Source organism: Mytilus californianus, unplaced genomic scaffold (assembly GCF_021869535.1).
Source record: "Mytilus californianus isolate M0D057914Y unplaced genomic scaffold, xbMytCali1.0.p SCAF_14, whole genome shotgun sequence".
Taxonomy (NCBI): Eukaryota; Metazoa; Mollusca; class Bivalvia; order Mytilida; family Mytilidae; genus Mytilus; species Mytilus californianus.
In genome coordinates, this window is record NW_026262626.1 from 28,457,170 (window position 1) to 28,478,185 (window position 21,016).

At 33.4% G+C, this 21,016-nt stretch overlaps 1 protein-coding gene across 1 annotated transcript in view; it reads left to right on the top strand.

Annotated features, from left to right (window-relative positions):
• Positions 1-21,016, top strand: part of LOC127724946 (organic anion transporter 3-like) — a 124,609-nt gene that overhangs the window by 14,358 nt on the left and 89,235 nt on the right. The gene's annotated exons all lie outside the window — the stretch shown is intronic.

The window sequence follows — 21,016 nt, forward strand, 5'->3', positions numbered from 1 at the left end:
TTGTTACAAATTAAAAGAGTAAGTTGCGACACTCAAAACAGAAAAAAAATCATAAACAAGAAGAGGTCAAAGAGATTTTCAGCATATATAAGTCAAAGATAAATAACAGTATATAAAAAACTAAAGAATGAGCAACACGTACCCCACCGGGGTTGATCGCAGGTGCTCTGGAAGAGTTATCAGATCCTGATTCACATGTGACATCCGTCGTGTTGTTTATGTAAATATAAATTCTGGTATAATTCTTATTCTGTGGGGTCACATTCTGTCGGAGTCTGACACTCTGTACCCCAATTTTTGACATTTTTACCTACAATGTCTGTTGGTTTTGCTCACACATTGTTGTCAATTTAATGGAATGCTATATGACTGTAATACAAGTGATAGATTTAGCTAGCTAAAAACCCAGGTTTAATCCACCATTTTCTACATAAGGAAATGCCTGTACCACGTCAGGAATATGACGGTTGTTTTCCATTCGTTTGATGTGTTTGAGCTTTTGATAGAAGACTTTCCGTTTTGAATTTTCCTTGGAGTTCGGTAGTTTTGCTATTTAATTTTTTTTTATGTATTATGTACTTTACACAAACATGCATATATGTCTTATTCAATAGGATCGATAACATATTTTGCAGATAAATGAAAAGAAAATAAGACAAATATTAAGGAAACACTAAATGACCAGAATATAAACTACTACATCTAAACCATTAAAGATCTAAAATGCTCCGTAATTACAACTTCAAAGGGATAACTACCGGTCAGTTTTTTTTTTGTAGTTTGATTGCTGTATTCTTGACATATTATTCATATCTCCTTTTAATCATATGGTAGACATTTGAAATTATAACCACACAATTAGCAGGAATGATTTCATTGACACACACTAATTTTGATCATTGAGAAGCTTGATTTCTCTTTACTAATAGTATGTGATTAAAACGATCAGCTGATTTTAAAAAAAATGAACTCCCTGTTAAGGTGTTATGTGCCCCTTAAATGGAATTTAAATATATTTTTACTGCGTGATAAATTGGTCAATTGATTGTTTCTTGCTTAACGTTAAGTTGAGAATATTTCATGCATATTCAAGACAGTGATGAATTAAGTCAAATGGTGTATTGTATCATCGTTGACTATTAATTTTATTATCAAATTATCATTCATGTACATAATTTGAATTTATACCGGATCAATTGATTGATTGATTTATTCGTGTATGACGCCGTTTTTGGTACTAGTGTGCTATTTCGTGGCTGCCAGTTTTAATTGGTGAATGCAGCCGGAATGCTAGGGGAGAACCACCGACCGTTGGTAGGAAAACTGACAATCGTAGTCAAGTAAGATTGGAGTCGATCTCACCTGCCACGTGCGGGGTTTGAACTCACAACCATATTGTCGACAGGCTACTGATACAGTAGTTCGACTACTTAGACCACTCAGCCACCGAGACCCCATTACAGGATCAAACAAAATAACTTATTACATATGATGTTTTCGATATAACACATATACACATGAACTAATCCAATGTAATGTTCAAGTCATTTTTGGTGGAAACGCCGACGTAAACTCCATATCAAGTCTTCTTTGAAATTGATAGAATGAAGACAGTAACACTAGGAAATATTTTCAACGTGACATTATTTAGTGGAGCTAGTTGTCAAATAATGGAATATGGATCAGCAGGTAAAGTTTTTTGTTTATGCAAAATTGGTAGTGGTTCGGTTTTTGCACCATTCTGTCGTTCTTTGCACAAGTTTTGATACCATTTGAATAAAAACCAAAAATGAGTTTAATCAATCACAAAAAACATGATAGCAAGTAATTTATAAAAGTTAGACACAAATGTAATAGATTCGTCAATCCGACAATTGATGAGCCCTGTAATGTCATTTTTTGTTCAAACAAAAGGTTCATTAATTTTTTGTATAATTTTTTTTTTATCAACGGCTGGTAATCAATTTTCAAGACTTCAGAATAGATTAAATCAAAATCAAATATAAAATTCGGGTTCTTGATAAAGAGAAAAGACATGTATCTATGTTAGCATTTTACATTAAATTACTAAAAAAAACATCAAATTGGAAATGTTTGTCATCAAATCAATCTCGATAAATGACTAGCTTACATTGTACTTCATGTTGTTTAATGATAACATATAATTGAATAAAATCTACAGGGGCCAGTAACACCACTGTAAATATACCAGACACCTGACGCGTCCGGACGCGTTCAAAACTTGTACACCGAATGTTCAATATCTTAACGTCATACGTTCATGCTTAGAGACATGTTCAAAATTTTAACGTTTGTGTTCAAAATATTAACACCTGTGTTCAGACGCAGTGAACACCGGTGTTCAAGTTCTGTTCTGTAAAATGAAGATAGTCGTTTGTCCGATTTTTCATCCTTCCAATTGGTAAATTCAAAAAGAAATTCTTTTAAAAATATGAATGTATACGCAGGATGTTGATCATGTGAATTTTTGGTTAATATTTTACACTAGTAACCCGAATTTAGCTTGAACGGCCAAAAAGGTATTAACGACATTTAAAAAAGATTGATTATCATAAGATAACGATTGACAAAAATTAAAAATTGTTTTTAATGCATTTCAATCCATATCAAATTATTTTAATACCAGTCAAATAGATTCCCTTTAAGTTAGTTTCAGAGAAGGTTAAGCTGTGTCAAACTAATTAGCCACGCCCCCGTTACACGAAATCAAACTGATGTTAAATCCTTTTAATCTTTAAAGTGACCGCCTTTTTGTAAGGTTAATCACTCAAGCAGAACAGCATCCCCGTTATCTATCGTTAATCCGTTACAAACGTTTTCGGTTTTAGTCACGCTACTGTAACAACAGCCCATGAAATGGCCGTGAAATGTCTGTGAAATATCACAGGACCGTGAAAACCCCGTGAAAATACCCCGTGACTTTTGTAAAAAAAAATTTCTAAAGGCCGTGAAAAATATTTGATGTTAGAAAAAGACCGTGAAATTTCAATATCCCGTGAAAAGGCCGTGATAATTTGTCCTTTCATGCTTAATAAAAAATATCACGGCCTTTTCACTGGTTGTTGAAACCAGTGAAAAGGCCGTGATATTTTTTCATGTCAATTTTTTCTTATCCTAATTCAGATTTAAAACATCCCATGTGATATATGTAATATGGTCTAATTATTTCCACTCACATTTTTCTAAATATCCTATAAACTTTTCATTATAAATATATGTCTGTTTAAATATTATTATATGCAATACTAATGTACAGGACTGACTTTTAAGTGGAACCATTCATTGTTATAATGAATGACTTTGTGCCAATAAATATTTTGCATTTAAAGAAAAGTATTTTGCTTCTCGTCTGTACATTATTATAAACAATGTAAACATTAATTTTAATTGGAACCGAAACATGTAAAACCGAGAACTTCCCGGAATATCAGACCGTATCCGGATTCGTGTTTCTTTTAGAGTAATTATAACATTTCCGCAAGTCAGGTTGGAAATTTGAAAGACGCCGAAGGTCGATTAATATTTACTTTATAGATGCAAGACGAGTGACAGCAAGTTTGAGGTAAGTTAAGTTATTAATATTTTATTATTTTATGCATCATATCACCAAAATGTTGATGACGTTTGTGAGCATTTTCACTGAACTGATTTTCACTGAATTTGCAGAAACCGCGCAAACATGCATGTGATATATTCACTTATATTTGAGTCTGTTGCACTTGATTCCTTTAATCATATCGGTTAATATTTTCTAAGAATTACCGGATCCTTTAAATACGATTACGGTTTTGTTTTGTTGATGTATTTGGGGAAAAAGGGGGGGTCCGTTTTCCCCATACTGGCCACATAAAAAAATGACATTTATGTACAGTACACTACGTAGACATAGACATAGATAATTGGAAATGATTATAATAGCAATAAGTATCTCTGAAATGGAGTTCACTCTGATAATCAGAGGCGTAACTCCCTTTGAATGTGTCGGGAGCTATTTAAGTATTTTGTGACTTGGCCGTCAGGACACAGAGTTCAAAAGGGATTAATCAGAGGCGTAGCAGGGAAAATATTTAATATTTGTACGGCAAAATGTCCTTTCTAGAAGGGTTTGTGCCATATCATAAGAATAATTGGTATGGCAATGAGGTGTTTAAAAAATAATTGGTATGGCGAATGTGCCTGCAGTAAAAGTTGCTACGCCCCTGGGCCCCCTGTAAAATGAATCTGTGACTCATTACGGCCACTTAGTCTAGACAAGTTTGGCTTTAGCCATACATATTATTACTTCAAAGAAACATTTAAATTTAATAGTCTGTCTTAAAAGTGTCTTTAGTCTTTTAAAAAATCTAAAAAAAATAATATAAGTTGACAATACAGAACTTCGTTAACTAATGATGCCATATATATTGGATAGGGGGCAGATTTTCTGGAAAATGGTATGAAAATATGGGAAAACTTATGCATGTTTCCAAGTGGCAGTTCTGTTTCAATGATGTTTTTTAGTATTTTTCATACCATTTTCACCTCCAGTATGAAAATCTACCCCCTATTCAATATGGAGTCATTAACCGTGAAGTCCTGTATTGCATGGAATAATATTGTAGCTGTTTTAAGTACATGTATGTACATAAATGCCAAAAATTAATTTGAATATATAAATAGTTTTTTTATATACATGTATAATATATGTAATGTTTCTTTATTTATTCTAGGAATGAAGAGCAAAAGGATATAGCAGTCTTTATATAAAATAGTTCAGGAATCCAGTTGGAAAGAAGAGCTTTTTAGTTAAAAGTATTTCCTGGGAATTAACAGGAACTTCTATAAATGTTTTTCTGGAATAGTTATTCAAAAGGGCAGTGAAGTGAAGGATTACATTAGACAAATATTGCTGAAGTGGTAAAATCAGACCCAAGAGATGTACAAAATTTCTACAATACATGTTACAGCTGACTTTAGCTACTTAATCACATTGACATTTATGTGCTTTTATGTTTTCTTTACATAATTACTACAATTCTATTAAAATTAATATGTTTATTCTTTGTCACAATTATTACTAAAAAAATACAGCATTTTAATATGGTTTTTCATAGTCTCACTTGCATTGTACTTAAATAAGTTGTCTGTAGATGTTTACACTAGGTTTTCAGGCATTTCACTTCACTTGAATGAAACAGCATTTAAATTTTTTGTTAAATTATGGCCTGAAAAATACATTTAACATTTTACAGGAGTTTTCACAATCAGTGAATGGTTGTTTATCACAGTAGTGCATGTACATTTCACGGTCATTTCACAATGGGCACATAATTTATCACGACTTTTTCACGGTGTACATTTTTTGCACAGGGTTTCTACGGTCTTTTCACCCAAGTTTTCAGGTGGCACCTCTTCACGGCCTTTTCACAAACTTTTCACAGCTTTTTCACGACAGTCATTCCACGGTATTGTCACGGATAAGTTTCACGGCCCACCGTAAATTAACCGTGACAAACACTGTAAAAATCACCAGCATTTTTACGGACATTTTCACGGCCAATCAACGGGGCATTGTTCCAGTAGTGTCAGAAAATACCTCCAACAAATATTCACAATTAACGTGTAAGTAAAGTTTGGTCTCTTACAAATACTTGGGGATTTTTTTTTTAATGGAAAGAGAGTGCGAATGAGAAGGTCTTCATTGCACTCATAGGCGCGAGCCTAGAAGTGAAAGATGTTCAATAGAACATGAATAGATTTAAACAAATTTGTGATGAAAAATTATAACTTAAATTTGTCATTATTATATGCATCGAATCGCTGTATTCCTGTATATTTACCTTTTCTGTTTTTTTGTTTTCCTTTTTTGTACTCGTTATTTAAATAGAGACACGTGTGTCTAAAGAACAGTAATTATTTATTGTTTACATAGAACAAATCTATGCATCTTACGTTTTCGGTAAAAAAATATATAATTATACCGACATTTAAAATAGTTTGTATATAAAACAATTTTGTGTTAAGTAATAAAATTGATATAGATAATGTTGACACTAGTTGAATTCATTGTGTAAACAGTTTAGTCTTGCTAAAAATTGTAAATTATAAATTAACAGCTCAATGAACTATTCAAACTGTGTAAAATTATAATACTGGTCACAGATACAAAACGTGCGTTCATTGTCGAAAAGAAGCAAATGTCAAACGAAAAATTGAAGCGTTGTTACGATTGTGTTAAGTGATTGCTGCCTGTACGTAAAAGAGTTTTTGGCTTATTCTGTGAATATATATTAAGTAAAATTTCAGTCTGCAATAATGATGGCTTGGTTAAACAACCTTGACTGGCTATAAAGACCTCGCACGGTCGGCCCTGGCTTACACCCAATGGGGGTTTTCAATAATGTGTTTTACCTTAAGTTTGTGGAATTTAATACAATTATACAGACCAAAAGTTAGCATAAACATTATAAAACAAGAATAGAAATTAAACATTTCCGCATTGGTACTGTAATTTTATTTTTTTTTTTTTTTTTTTTTTTATTTCTCTCAACACTCAGATTGGTGTGAACTGGCCAGTCCCTTATATATTTGAAAAATCTAATACAATATACAACCGTAGTGGTTGAGAATGTTAGTTTGAGTTTGATGTGCTAAAAGAGTGCTTACATAATGCTTAGAAGTATAAAAAGGAGAATAAATCACATTTTTATTTATAATACGGAATTTTGATTTGAACAATGAAAAATTTACTCATCTATCATCTAGCCCAATTTTTTGACTGATTGATAGATGGCTTTTGTTCACTTTATCATCATTGTGCAATTGTGAGAAAGTTTTTCGATATTTTAATTCTGCAATAAAAAACATGATTATTTTCATCTTATCATTAACATAACAATATTTTAACAAATATAATTTAAATAAATACAATCTAAATTTAAATAAACTTACTATTGTTCTTATTATTGTTTCTTCCTAATTCCCTGTAGATCACTGTTCTGTTGTAGTTGTGTAGTTGTGTAGTTTAGCGTGGCGAAACCCACACTGACTACTCTTTGTTTTCGTCTAGTTTCAATTCCCTCTTTTTGGTTGGTTGGTTATTTCTAATTTGATTTTGGGCATTGTGGAGACTAAACGGGTATAAAACCCTATTAAAATTAAGCTATAACAAAGTAGCCTCCCAATCCCATAATCAAATTTTATTTTCTCTTGTTATTTATGTTGCCTTTATTTTTCCGATTGGTATCTTGTACCCTTTGAAATATTCATTTTGGGAACAGCCCTTTTTCTTCTTGTCTTTTCCTAATTATATTTTTCATAAATTTCTTTATCCTTATGATATTTCATTTGTAATTTATATAAAACTAATTCATCTTCATAATGTCTATAAGCCCATACTGTATGAGTGTAACCATATATAAGAGGTAATAATTCCTTTTTAATATCTACTAATAGAAGTAATTTTTTTATTTATTTTAAAATTTGGGTCTTTCGTCTGTCCATTTTCGGTTACATATTGTCTAAATAGTTTTAATTCTTTACATTCTATAAATAAGTGTTCAAAAGTTTCGATCTGTTTATTGCAATATTTGCACTTAGGTTCCATGCTTTTTAATCCTCTTTCTAGCTGTTTTTCTCCCTTTAGGACAGCTCTGTGTATTATTTTATATATAAATTCTCTCTGTATATCATTCTTTATGTTAACTATTGTTTTCCATATATTTGTAAACTTTATTTCTTTATTTTCTTCTTCTATCGTTATTAAATTTTTCTTTTGTCCAGTGATTTCATAATAAATATCTTTTAGAATAATGTTCTCTGTTGATTTTATTTTATTTCTGTACTGTATATAAAGTTCTTTCAATTTTTTTGAATTTTTTCCAAATTGTTCTGTATGGATATTTTTATTCTCAGTCAGCTCTGGTATTAGTTCTCTTGTTGTTATTCCTAAGAAATATATATATAGAGTTTTCCAAATTGTTTGTTTTCCTGTGATCATGTCACTTATCGTTTGTAGCCACATGGCATTTATCTTTTCCTCAACATCAGGTATTTGGATCCCCCCCTCTATTTTCTTTTTATTCAATGTTGTTCTTTTTATTAATTCCGGGCCATTCCACAAAAATTTGTATAACGTTCTATTTATCCTTCTTTTTATTTCCTTTGTTGATAATATTATTTTTGCCACAAACCATGCTTTACTTAACATATATGTATTTATTATTTTTACTTTTGAATATATATCTATGTTTCTATTTTCCCATTCCTTACATATTTTTGCTATCGCTTCTACTATTGGATTCCAGTTCTTTTCTATTTTATTTTCCCCAAATTTTATCCCTAGTACATTTTCCTTAATTAATTCCATTATCTGTTGTTTTCTGAGTGGTTTTTCCTTCCTATTTCTAATATTTCTGTTTTATTTTCATTTATTTTTGACCCCGATACCTCGCCAAATCTTTTAAAAGTTTTTACCAAATGATCATAATCCGAAATTTCTGTTGTAATGGTGGAGCAGTCATCTGCGTGTTGGAATAATGCGCAGTTGTCTTTCCTATTTGGCAGGTTTATTCCGTTAATGTCTTTAGGATTTCTAATACTTGAGGCCAATGGTTCTATAATGAGCGCATAGATTGTCATGGATAAAGAACATCCTTGTCTTATTGATCTTTCTATTTTAATCTCTTTTGTAAGGTGGCCATTAACTTGTATCTTACTTTTAATGTCTTTATATATGATCTCTATCCACCTTATTATGCCCGAGGGAAATTCATTCTTTTTAGTACTTGTATAGTATAGTTGTGCTCCACTCTATCAAATGCTTTTTCCTGATCAAAGGATACAAGATATCCATTCCAATCATTTATTTCCATTAATTCTATTATTAATCTATTCCATATATGTTGTCTGTGATTTTTTTTATTTGGCCCTGTCCCTGTCTGGTTTACATCAATTAATTGATTGATTACTTTTACCATTTTTTTTGTTAAGGTCTTTGTTATTATTTTGTAATCAAAGCACAATAAACTTATTGGTCTCCATTGTTTCAAGTCTCTAAAATGTCCTTTATTTTTATAACTTAGAGTAATAATTCCAGTTTTCATTGATTCTGTCATTTCCCCTGTTAAGTATATATTGTTTATAACTTCTGTCAGATCTTCTCCTATTATATCCCAAAATTTCACATAAAATGTTTTCCCTAGACCATCTATACCTGGTGTTTTGTTATTTTGAAAATCTTTTGTATTTTTGTAGCATTCTTCATTTGTCATAATCGGGCTTAAGTAAATCCAATCCGCCTCCTCCAATTTATTGAGTTTTACCCCTTCCAAATAGTCTGATATTTTATCATTTTCTATATTTTGACTACTATATAAATCTTTGTAAAAGTCTCTCACAGTGTTTATTATCTCTTCTTTATTTTCACAGAATTTTCCATTTTTATCACAAAGTTCTCTTATTTCTTTTTTAATGCCCCTTTTCTCTTCTGCTAGCTCAAAAATTTCTATATTTTCTAAATCCCCATTGAAATATTCCTCCCTTGATCTTATTATAACTCCTTTTTTCCTCTTAACATCTAAATTCTCTACTTCTTTTTTTATTTTTGTTTATTCTTTCATTGGATATATCATTTTTGTTTTTATTTTCTTCTTCTTCTAATTGTTGTATCAACCCCTTATATTTGTACTTTTCTTTTGTTGCTATTACCTTACTGTATTTTATTGTTATATCCTTTATAGACTGTTTTCCTTTTTCCCACCATGTTAGAATATTCATTTTCAATTTCTCCTTTCCCCATGCTTTCCAAAAATTTCTTATTAGTTCTACATATTTTTCCTGTTGTAACAATGACTCATTCAGTTTCCAGAATCCTGTTCCCCATTTTATATGACCGATTGATATTATTAATTGAAAACCTTTGTGGTCAGATCTTGCAAAGGGTATATATACTGTTTCTTTTATTTTGTTACATATTTGTTTGGAAATATAAATTCTGTCTATTCTTGTAGCATAACTATTATCGATACTTGTCCATGAGTAAACGTTTTTATTCTTATTTCTATATCTGAAAGTATCTTTTATGTTTAGTTTTGCTACTATACTATTGAAATTATATATTGTCTCTCTACCAGTTTTAATTTTTCCTGTTTTTGGGTCGTATTCTGTTGTTATAAGGTTAAAATCTCCTCCAAATATAACTACATCTGTTTTTGCATATATTAGTTCAGTGTATTTATCTAACTGTTTATAAAATTCTGTTTGTGGTCTTGTAGCATTTACTGGACTGTATATATTGAGAATATGGTATTTTTTACTTTCTATTTTAAATTCTAAATGTAATAAATTTCCTTTTAAAGCCCCCGGAACTTGCTGCTCTATTATTTCTTTTACGTGCTTTGGTATAAGAATACATACACCCCTTGCTCTCTTTTCTCCATCGGAACTATATATTTTGAAATTTATCGTAGCTTCAATATCTATTTCAGTTGATCTATTTAACTCTCCTGTTTCTTGTAGACATATAAGATTTGCGTCTTGATAATTATTGATGACATCTTTATATTTGATATTTATATTTTTTCTTATATTTTGTGATATAATTTTAAGAGTGCTCATGTGTGTTAGTAGAAAAGGGTATAATATCATTGCAGAGATACTTATCATAAATAAAATTATACAATATTAAATGTTTTGTCTGTCTTAAATTTTTAATCTATTGTCTATTGTTTTATTCATATTTTCTTTCTTATCTACTTTTTTGCTTCTGGCTGTCTTTTTTCCAATTCATTTTCGCTATCACTTGAGTTTTTTCTTTTCTCGGTTCTTTGTCTTTCCTTGTTTGCTTTTTTCTTTTCTTTTTCTGTTTGTTTTTTTGTTGTGTTGGTTTGGTTTTTATCATTTCCTTGAGCCACTGAGGCTCCAGAAATGGCATTCGACTCTTTTTTAGCTACTTTTTGTTCTTCATTTTCGGTGTTTTCTGGTTCTGACACAGAGATATCACCTAATATCTCTGATAAATCTTTCATAAGATTATTGTAATCTTTTTGATTTGTCGTTTTGTTTTCCTTGTTGTTTTTATTTCATTTTATCAGTCTCTGACTGTGGTATGTCAAATTTGACTTCTAATGTTTTAGTTATAATTATCTCATGGTCTTTAGAGTCATTGCTACTTTTTGATTCATCTAGTTCGTCTTCTTCCTCCTCTATTGAGGTAGCATCCATAACGCAATATGTGCATTTCCATTGTTTCATTATCTTGATAAGTTTCTACCTCAATTTCACCGGAGTTTATTATTGTGGTTTCTTGCGAATCTTGTGATTCTTGTACGTCTTGTGTGGATAGCGACTCACTGCTACTAGCTATAGCCGGATGTGTTCTGTCAGAACTCCATGCTTTGCGGGGTGGTTCCGGACAATCTGTTGATATGTGCCCGTACACCCCACAATTGAAACACTTTTTGCCATGGGGCTGACCCTCATATTTAGTGGACATTTGCTGCCCTTTGATATATATTTTTTTGGGTATATATTCTTTTGTGCTATTAGCTACCACAGTAACCACCTCACTAGAAATGTCTGGAAAGTCTTTGAAAGTGTTTTATCTTATTTCCGAAATATCTACATACTTTTGCATTTTATTTCGTATGTTTTCTGGTTTTAACTCGTATGGAATGCCAAATAAAGTTATGTCTATTGTCCTTTTTTTATTTTCCCATTTCAGAGGTTCTGCCTGTATCATATCAAATTCAATTCCGTGGACTTCGAAATGATCTCTAAATATACCTTGAAATATTTCTTTTGAATTCTCATCTCTAAAGGATGCCGAGTACTTATTTGGGCCTGTTGATTGGAAGTACCCTATGAGAGCAGATACATCTAAACTAATTTCACTGTTTATGAAATGGAGCATTTCTGCTGATGTAATTTTTGGTGATTCATACTCTGATTGTATTGTTAGGATACAGGGCCTAGGTATCATTTTCCCAATTTTAATCCCTTCCTCGCCATCTGAGGCGGCTCTCGAGTATATGAGATTCATTTTTCTTTATATTTGTATTTTATACATAATAATAACATAAATGGATAATATACATAATGTGGTGGGAAAAGGAAAGGGAAGTGCTGGTGCAGGTAAAATGCGTATACTTATGTCAGTGTCTGCTTTGTTACTTCTTCCCGCCTTTTTTTTTTTCTCTTTGTAAACGTCAAATTGTCGTTGATCACACAAACAGTTTATATACACAAAACGAATAACATAAACACAGACGAACAAACATATATACAGTTATATTCACATTGGACAATACATTTTCTGATTCGACACTTTAATTATTAAATCCTGACATGTTTAACTAAAAGTATTCGATTAGTCAAATCTTATTTTATTAATTATATTTTAGCGGTAATAACTGAGAAAAATTTGATTGACTGATATAAACAAAATATTTCATCTAGGTGCATTCGTTGAAGTCCGCGTGGGTACATAATCAAATAAATTTCATTGGTCGGAACGTCTGAAAACTTTCAATCCAGGTGTTCTCATTGAAGTCCGCGTTCAAGTTTCAATTGGATACACAATATTGAAATTTTTTCAATCCGAGTTTCTCTACGAATCGATGTCCACGTTAATATATAGAATTTAGAAAAACAACACTTTTATGATTCTTCCCACATAACGAAACTGCCTTTTTCGCAAATCATAATTACTTTCCAGTACTTATGAACAATATTACTACTATATATATTAGAATAGAATACAAGCATACAAAAGCCTGTTGTATTCGTCACAAATATATGGTCGATTTTCAGTGTACTATACTTATATGACAATAAAGACTTATTTACTTATGCTAAATAGCAATAATATTAGTCATAGTCTGAAACAGTATCATAAAAAAGTAGCCTGAAATAATTGACTTTGAGTACTCAATCCTTGCCATGGTCGTTCTGTTCTATGATACACTTGATACATGCAGTACAATACAGTGAATACTAGTACCAGTAATATTTGATAACTAAATAAGCAATCACACAACATGTCATACATGCATCTTGTTTTCAACGAAAATACTTAACTTAAGTAGCATTATATACAACACTCATCAGTATCAAATATATCTATATACATATATTTACACACATAATTACACACATACATACACACCCTTACACACACACACGCCCAGACACACACATACACCCACACATACACACACACTCACCGATATATATATATATATAAATAAATATAAATGAGGTATAATTTAATCATATCAGCCGCGGTGTACTTGTATTAGTGCAAATATGCGCACTTCATATAACATGTCAAGGGGAAAATAAGTTGGAACACCAGTTTGCTGTATCCGCCCCTGCTGTAATCAGTCACGTTGTTGTTCAAATTTGTTACTGTATATCATTTTTGTTTTTCGTTTTTTTACATAATAGAATTGTACATAAATCAGGACGTTAGTTTTCCCGTTTGTATTGTATTACATTTGTCATTTCGGGGACTTTTACTATTATTGGTTTTGCTCGTTGTTGAAGCCCATCAAGTGATCTAGATTTCTATATGAAACCGGGTGGAAATAGGCATCATTATAACAGCACTCGGTTGTAAATATTGTAAAGATTCTTTATTAAAGGTCTTAGGACTTCAACAAAATAACAGTAGTCTCATATAAAGACCCTACAAAACACAATTATAAAATACTATAAATACTAGTGCAAAGAAAGATAACTCTGTTTATGAACAAGTACATTGCACTGTATAACATTCTAAGTAAAATAATATTGTCATTCTCTTTAACATCTATATTTTCTGTCTCAAAGACTCAATTGCAACTTAAACTTGTGTCTTACATGTATTAGTTTATGTATCTCATAACCTTAACTGCAATAAATATTCTGTTACCATGTAAATAATATACTCTACATGAATTCTATAAATATAAACCAAGCAAAACAGCAAAGCATTAAAATATCTACATCCAGCAACTAAGCAAAGTAAAGTAAGCCAAAATAAGCAAATTATTAACTAAATTATAAAACAACATAATACAACTCGTTGCTTACCTCAAGTGCTAATTTGAAGGTCACAAGACTAACATCATATGTGTTTGGCTACATCAAATAATAACCTGAAGATAAATATGAATTTAAAACTAATGTGTTCCATGTCTACAATATGACTTCATTACATGAACACATATCAAAAATAAGAAAATTTGTTCCCTTAGATACTAAAACATAATAAAGGTTTAAAATGAATATTTAACTATTTATTTACTTCTTAATTATACACAAGAAAACTCTTTCTTTCTATTTAATATCATTTCACTCTAATGCTCCATTATAATCTATTATTTATGATTATTTAATATTTTAATAATTTATCAATCTTTAATGATTTAAAGCATGTTATGGTTAATTAATTGTATTTATCATTCATAAAGGTCAGATTCACACTACAGATTCATTTCTTCATTCAATCAATCAATCTAACCAAATCTTGCATACTCTGTTAAAAGCTATAGGACTATTAAAATAATGTGAGAAAAGTACACACAACTGACCTGTAAAGTAGTAATTAAGATTCCCAAAGATTCGGCAATATATATTATAATCAAGCCAATTTACAAACTCCAGAATTAAGAAATATAACTGGTCAGTAAGACAGTTGAAATAAGAGTGTCCAGAACAATAGAAATTTCCCTCCAAAAAGAACATGTGACCAAAATCACTATCCATATAGAAATATAGCCTTAATTAAGATTCTAAATATAGAAATCAAGGTAACATAGACAAACAAGTAAAATCGTCAGTATAACAGTATTCAGACTGAACAAATTAAATACCATTCAATTTGTAACTAATAATATCAATAGTATGAAAATCATTTTATTCCAATAAATTTAATCAATATATACAAATTTGCCTTTTCCAAAAAAATACTAAATTCCACTCTACCACATACTCCCCGCAGCCGGAAAATGACGTCTCGGCATTTCCTGCTAAGTAGAAGCATTGGCAGATGACTTCAAAATGTCCAGAATGGTTAGACCTGCCTCTGTCTGTAGATCTTGGAATAAAGTTGTCTGGTCTGCAAAAGATTTCAGACACTGGATCTTCTTTTCCCAATCAGACATGGTGGTGATTGCAGACTTTGCCATATGGAATTCACCAGTGGCAAACCGGAGTGGTCGTCTCCTCTCTCTGGTTGAACGACGAATAGGAACCGGTTCATCTTCATCATCTGTATCCGTCTGAGAAATATCCTGTTCAAGTGTATCTTCTTGAACAATCTCATCTTGTGAAGCGCTTCTTTTATCTTCAGAAGTCAGGTCCTCATCAACACTAATAGTGTCTGCTGAAGATTGGGCGTCCCCTCCTGTCTCTGTATTCTGTAACTCATCAGTTTGAACGTTGGGTAAGTTTTCAATGATGGTTGAATCACTGTATCCTTGTTCATCTCTGATGACATATCCCCAGTTTGATTCCTCGTCAGATGTTGTATACTCAGAGTAGTCATTCTTGGTGGTCGGTTCCTTCTTTTTTTGTCTCCTCTTGGCAGGTGTTGGTCTTTTTCGGGTTGTTCTAGGAGCAGGTGTTGGTGTGTCACTTATAAATCATATAGGAAGGAGTAAATTCCTGTGTAGAGTTCTTATTCTACCTTCGCCATTCTCCTTCTTAACTGAAAATACTGGTATGTCGCTGTTCGGTTGACTGTTGACATGATAAGGGTCATGCTCCCATCTGTCAGCCAACTTGTGTTTCCCTTCTTTGAAGGCAATTATCTTCACCAGCACTCTGTCTCCTGGTTTAATTGTACCACCTCTGACTTTCATGTTGTATTCTATCAAACATAAGCAGATAAGGTGTCTGTCCAGTGCTGTCATGATGTGTACAATTGTAGGTGTGAACCAATGGGATAACATAATTTTTCCAAGCAGCTTTCTTGTCTGGTTCCAAGGATCCTAACATTTCCAATAGTGTTCTGTTTAACCGTTCACACATTCCATTACCCATTGCATGGTAGCTGGTAGTTCTGGATTTTTTCATGCCAGTGATGTTACACAGTTCTTTAATCACTTTACTCTCAAAATTGGCTCCTTGATCCGAGTGTATTCTCTCTGGTATCCCGTAGTGGAGAATAAAGTGATTATAGAACGCCTCAGCTGTAGTCTTGGCTAACTGATTTCTTCTTGGAATGGCCATGGCAAATCTAGTAAAATGATCTGTAATCACTAACAGGTGCTGATGACCTCCCTTGGATGGTTCCAGTGTCAAGAAGTCAATGCAGACTAATTATAACGGAGTTGTGATGTTCACTAAAGGTGCTCGTTGAGTGGTAGGAGTCTTCCTTCTGATGCATCTACCAAACTCTGAAATCCAAGTTACAATATCACTGTACATTCCTGGCCAGTAGAAACGGTCTTTTGTCAAGGATAAGGTCCTATCTTTACCAGGATGACCCATGTCGTTGTGGATAGCTTGGATTACAGCTTAGATTAGTTGTTGCTCGATGAAGTACTCCATCTATCAGCTTCAGGTGGTTATACTGCTTGAGTAAACGGTTTGGTCCAACCTCTCTACGTGATGGTTTCTTGTTTTCTCTGATGTATTCAATGATACGGTGTATGTCAGGATCTAAATGTTGAACTTTTTCCCAGTCAATAAGGTTCACAGCACCTGTTCCTCTTGGGTCGTTATCATCCAATACTAACTCTGGGTTGAGCGTTAGGTTTTCAATGTTGGACCTCGAGACTGTAGAATTACAGATGGCTTGAACCGCTTCAATGCTAATAGGTAGACGGCTAAGAGCATCTGCATCTGCATTGTTTCGTCCTCATCTATACTGTATGTCAAAATTAAATGCTGCAAGTGCTGCCAACCAGCGATGTCCTGTTGCATCCAACTTTGCGGTGGTCAAAACATAGGTTACTGGATTGTTGTCACTGAGGACTGTGAACTGTTGGCCGTAAAGATAGTCCTTGAACTTGTCACAGATGGCCCACTTGAGTGCAAGGAATTCCCTCTTATGTGGCGGGTAGTTTTTCTCTACCTTGTTCAAACCACGACTGGCATAGCTGATGACACGCTTCAGGCCTCCCTGCTCCTGGTATAGGACTGCTCCAAGTGCTTCCCCAGACGCATTGGTGTGTATCTCGTATGGAGGCGAACTGTCTGCAAAACTAAGTACAGGTGCGGAAACAAGATGGTCCTTTAAGGTCTGAAACGCCTTATCCTGATCCTCATTCCACACTTAGTCCTTCTTACTCTTGACTTTTCCTTTGGTCTTCTTATGTGGTGTTGGAATAAGATCTGTCAATGGCCTACTGATCTTACTAAAATCCTTTATAAATCTCCTGTAGTATCCTACGAAATCTAAAAATCTACGTACATCCTCTGGTGTTGTTGGTTTAGGCCAGTTGACTACTTGGTCTGTCTTGTCTTGATCAATTTCTACTCCCTCTTCAGATGCTACATGAATATGTACTTTACCTTACTTTTAAAAAAAATCACACTTGCTTGGACTCAGCTTCAGGTTGGCCTCTCTGATACGTTGAAATACAAGCTGTAAATTTTCCAAGTGCTCTTCGAATGTCTTTCCAAAAGTGATAATGCCGTCAATAAATATGCAACAGATCTTTAAGTTGTATTCAGCCAAGCAATCCTCCATCCGTCTTTGATATGTCGCTGGGGAGTTCGTCAACCCAAATGGCATCCGGTTAAACTCATAAAAACCTAACGGTCCTACGGAAAAGGCAGTCCGTTCCTTGTGTTCTTCCAGGATCTCTACTTGGTGATATGCGGACTTCATGTCGACTACGGAGAAAAACTTGCTTCCCTGGCAGCAATCCAACAATTCCTCAATGCGTGGAAGAGCATTACTATCCCGTTTAGTTTGAAGGTTAAGCTGACGGTAGTCCACACACATTCTTTATGCTCCTGATTTCTTCTTGACGAGGACGACATTTGATGAAAAAGGTGATCGGGAAGGTCTTATAATCCCTATGTCCATAAGCTGATGTAAGTGTGACCTGACTTCGTCATACATGGATGCTGGTATTCTCCTATATGCCTACTTGATTGGTCTCTCTTCGTATAAATCAATACGGTGTTTCACACTATCGGTGTGACCTACATCATGATCTCCTTTGCTGAAGATGTCAGAATATCCGACAATCAACTGCTTACCTACCTGTAACTGTGTACTGTTAAGGTAACTTTCAGTGATATCCACTTGCTCTAATAAACTATTACCATCATCTTTTTCTGGTTTGGGCTGTTTCTCAATGGTTACTTGTTGAATCTCGCATATAATCGACTTCGGAGGTATGGTGAAAGTCCTTGTAGTTGTATTCGACATTCTAACTGTTATCGTTCTATTCTGTTTGTATTCATACTGGTGTAATGATGGTTCAATGTCGATGTCCTTGCATTCTGTAGATAACTCACTTGAATGCAAGATAGATGGTGTTGTACAGTATGGAATTTCTCTATCATAATATCCTGTAACTTCCTTAATGGTATTTGGCTGGATGGTAATTCCCTGTTGACATCTTTCAATGGCTAATCGGTTGTTATTCTTTGACAATTCTTTTTCTCTCATTGATATGCAACGAAATGTCATGTACCATGGAGTTGTCAATGCTGCGTTCTGTAAATATCTGGCTCCATGTTTTTCTTGAAGTTCCAATATAAGTTGATCTAAAATATTGGTTCCTTTTAATGCTGGTACATGTTGACTATAACGGCTATCTGGTACTACAAGTAAGATGTGCTTAATATTGAGGTTGCTATTCCCTGGTGTTTTGATATTAACTTCTATGAATCCTGAATATGGTAGTTGAGTTCCTCCAGCTGTCTCAATTTCCAAAATAGAGTCTAAATTCTTCATAGGTGTTGACTGAGAAAGATGTTCCTGATAATACGATTCAGCTATAGTTGATACTGTAGAACCTGTATCCATAATGCTGGTAATCTGTGTCCATTTAAAAATATTTCAGCTTCAGTCGGTTTTCCAAATATATCTAGAGGTGTAATGCTCTTCACAAAATTGTTCCTAACCATGGGACCATAATTCCTCCTACTCAAACCTAATACCGACCCCTCTGTACAGGTTTTATGGCGTTTAAATTCCTCGAGTGGTCAATTCTTACTCTACAACCTATCTGTATATGGCCTTCCTGTCCACAACGATGACAAACTGTTGGATAATCATTCCTGCTTTGTTGTTGTTGAGGATCTTGCTTTAAAGGATCTTGTGTTCTTTGATTTTGCCAATTGTTGTTCTGTCCTTGATTTTGCCAATTGTTCTGTCCTTGATTTTGCCAATTTTTGTTCTGTCCTGAGGTTTGGTTCCAGCCTCTGCGGCCTACCCTACCTGAACCTCTATACCTACCATTACCTCTATAGGGTGTATGTTCCTGTTGACGTTGATCTCGTAGTTCGGTAAACTGATGGGTCAACTGCTGTACCATACCTTTCAATTCCTCATACTCCTTTGATTCTGGTGAAGTAGCAGTAGCTGCCTTAGAAGTGTTAGGCTTGGTGGATTTTTTCGGTTGATGATCTTTCTCAATCTGTCTAAGTGCAACTCTGAGATGGTTGAAATCTTGAATGGAGTCATATTTATGGCCACTAACATCTTTCAATTCTTGTCTCAATCCGGTCCATAACATGGCATGAAGCATGGTGTCATCTCGTGATACTGAATAATACCCTTTTCAATTCCTTTTCCTAAAATATCTTGAAGTCGGTTGCTCCAGGTTGTTACATCTTCATCTTCCTTTTGGTGGGCACTGTAAAATTCGGAAAGAAGCTGTTCTTTATTGTCCACACTTCCATAAACGCTGTCTAAAATTTCCAATAAGTCATTGATTGGTTTATCCAAGCCTTGGTACATTACCATACGTGCAGCTGAACCAGTTAAAGAACGACGGATGGCAAAGTCCTTTTGTGTCTTGGTATAAGTTGGATCTTTTAAAGCAATCTGCACATCATATCTCCATATATCATATGCAATCTCGCCCTTGTTATCTCCACTTGAGAAATTTCTAACCTTGGGTGGATATGATTACATGGTTACAGTTGGCTTTGGTGCAACTTTCAATACCGCTCCTGTTTCTGTTTTTGGTGCAGTAATAGTTGGTGGAGACAAAAGTGCATTTTCCAATGCCTTGTACTCTTTCTGGTGAGTGATGTAATCCTGAATCCATTTATTCAAATCCTCTGGAGTATCTCCCTTGGGATTGAGACCCATGGCTTGGAAAGTGCTGTACATAGTATCATACTGTTGTTGTATCTTATCTGGATCTGCCATGATGAGTAGTAGACAACCAAACAAACAAACAAATATCCGGGAATAATACGGACTAATCAAATTAAATATGTACAACAGATGAAATCAAAATCTAAAATAAAATATATATTTATATATATATATATATATATATATATAAACAAGTCTAAATTGAAAACAACGTTCAAACCTATGATTGCGTTGGATAAAAACCGCAATTTTTATACGTGTGCATGCAAAACAAATTTCTTGTTAGAGGGGTCAAAATACAGCACAAACAACATTTTCCAAAAGACCAAAAAAGTGAAAAGTATATTTTAACAAAACGCATTTGACTAACAGGTCGAACAACAAATGTTCTTAAACCCTGCTGACTGCCATTGGCGATTGCCAAATAAACGGATCACCGATGTAATAAATGGATCTTAATTTTAAATTCAATGCTAAACAGAAAACAATAAAGTTGCGTAAAAGATGATATACCGTAAACAAAAGGTGCAAAGGTTTTTGTACACCATATCCGGATTTCGACAAATAATGTCTCTTCAGTGATGTTAGGAATCGAAACGGTATTTGGAAAGCCCAACAATTTACCTCAATTTAGGATAGACTCTTGAATTTTGAGGAGTCAAAATAGGATGAACGGATCATATTAACCCTAAGGCAAATATAATACAAGCCCAAACGGAAAAATATAAACAAGTCTAAATT